This window comes from Cimex lectularius, unplaced genomic scaffold (assembly GCF_000648675.2).
Source record: "Cimex lectularius strain Harlan isolate CLEC.00 unplaced genomic scaffold, Clec_2.1 scaffold26, whole genome shotgun sequence".
Taxonomy (NCBI): domain Eukaryota; kingdom Metazoa; phylum Arthropoda; class Insecta; order Hemiptera; family Cimicidae; genus Cimex; species Cimex lectularius.
The window spans coordinates 1,925,010-1,927,184 of NW_019392721.1; positions in this window are offsets into that span (position 1 = coordinate 1,925,010).

Genomic DNA, 2,175 nt, shown 5'->3' on the forward strand with positions numbered 1-2,175 from the left:
ATATATATATATACAATTTTGTAATAGATAATGTTTTTTTTATTTTAGGCTGTATAAATGAAAAACGGTTTGTGAAAACTTTTTATGTGTACTGACACAACCACAGAAATGTGACCAAAAATTCTACCTCGAATTTAATTTGCAGGAGTTTCGCTCCACTGCATTTTATTTCGATTTCCCTGTTCAATGGAAAATAACATTGTCTCTCTAAATGAAAAATTTGCTTCTGATTAAACTTCAATACAAAAAGAATCGTTTATCGAACTGAAATTGAATTCTTTTGAATTAACGGATCTTCCTGGATAGAACAGCGGGGAATAGGGTCAGAGAGAAAGAGAGGGATGGAGAGTGAGTGAGAGAGTGTGGGTGAGAGAGGGAAATTTATTCTGAAAAGCAAATGGAAATTCGGTTTTGAAGAGGAAAGGGGCCGTCGGAAATGTCGAGGCGGCGGATGTGGCGGCGGCTCGTAGGACAATGGCCCAGATCAACTTATTATAAAACATTGGCTGGGGTTCGCCGTCAGTGTATGCGTGTTTGTGTGCACGCTCGAGTGTGCGGTATGTGGATTAGTCGGTGGCCCCAGTTGTCCCAAACAATAAGTCGAGTGGACAGAGGGAGGCATTGTCCCAACAAACACACTCCGACAAAGCCATTGTCCCTTTTGATTGCAGTAATGTCTCTTCTTTCACACTTGCTCATAACCTTATGACGGACTTTGCACCACGCATCACTGACCCGTGTCCTCCCATTGTCCGCACAACACTTACAATACAAATGATCATCGTTTACACTTGACGGATTTTCATACTTCATTACTTTTGCCCACCTATTCTACCGTCGGTGACACTCTTTGTCAAATATACTTGATTCCCTCCGTATTAAGAGGACTTTTGCAGATTTTTAAACTTAGTCTTTATATCAATATAAACATTCCAAAGTAACAATCATAACTTTCCCGAAAAAAACTTTTTTTATCCAAAGGAAAGAAGTTCTGTCATTTATCTAAAAATAGTGATACATTGAAACTTTTTTTTTTTTTTTCAAATATTGCAGATTAGGTTTATATAGCTTAAGTTATCTCTCACATTTGCCCACACTTTCCCACTCTCTCTCTCACTCCCTCTTTCTATACATTCAAGTTGAATCTGACTTGCCCTATGACAACTCTGTGAAGTGCTTGGGTGTTACAATTAGTAAAACTATTTTAAGGAACATTGAAAAGAAAATGCATCATGCGCTGTACCAACTAAAGCTACATAATGTTACCAGTCGAATTCAGAAAGCAGTTGATGCCTTCACTTTTGACTCCACTTAGACTACTGTTCTGCCTTGCTTGATATCACAGTAGGGTTGGGCACGAAACTACAGCGAGCTATGAACTCCTCGGTTAGATTCATTTTTGGTGTGATAGGTGATGGACACATTACTCCATGCTATCACCGTTTGAAGAGGCTAAATGGGCTAAATAAAGGAGATTTTATTTTCTGAGTTCGTGTTGTTATCTTTAGGGGAACCTGTTCCCTGGACATAACGTTTTTCTTTTTTTCTCTCCCTCTGTCTCTTCACTCTGTATCACTCTCTCTCTCTCTGTCTACTCCCTCTCACTCTCCCTTCTCTCTGTCACACTCTCTGTCTGTCTGGCTCTCTCTCTCTCTCTCTCTCTCTCTCTCTCACTCTCACTCTCTCTCTCTCTCACCTCACTTAAAATCCCTAAAAAATGGGTGTTAACAAAATCATCTTGGTATTACAAACCTTTCATAATAATTAAACCACTCAGTCGGCACAAAAATTAAAATTTATATATAAGTACTGATTTATTACCGTAGCTAGACTATTAATTTCGTACATTATACAAGTGCTGTTCTTTTTATGTCCTTTTATGGAATATGAAAATATATTTTATTACACTATTTTCATCACTGATGTAATTTTCATATCAATAGATGAAAATTACTAAGATAGCTAAAAAAAAGATTTATGTGTTCTTCATTTCAATTAGAGTGTATTTTAAAATGTTGCTTTCCCATTAAATCGAGTAGAAATTAAACGGAGTGGTCTTGAGATTTTTTAGATCAATTGTATCAATTATGAATTCAAAGGGCATCTAGGTTGATATTGAATTTTATTATTAGTAGGTAATTGTGTGATTTTATTTGTGTGTTTAATGTTAGCTGG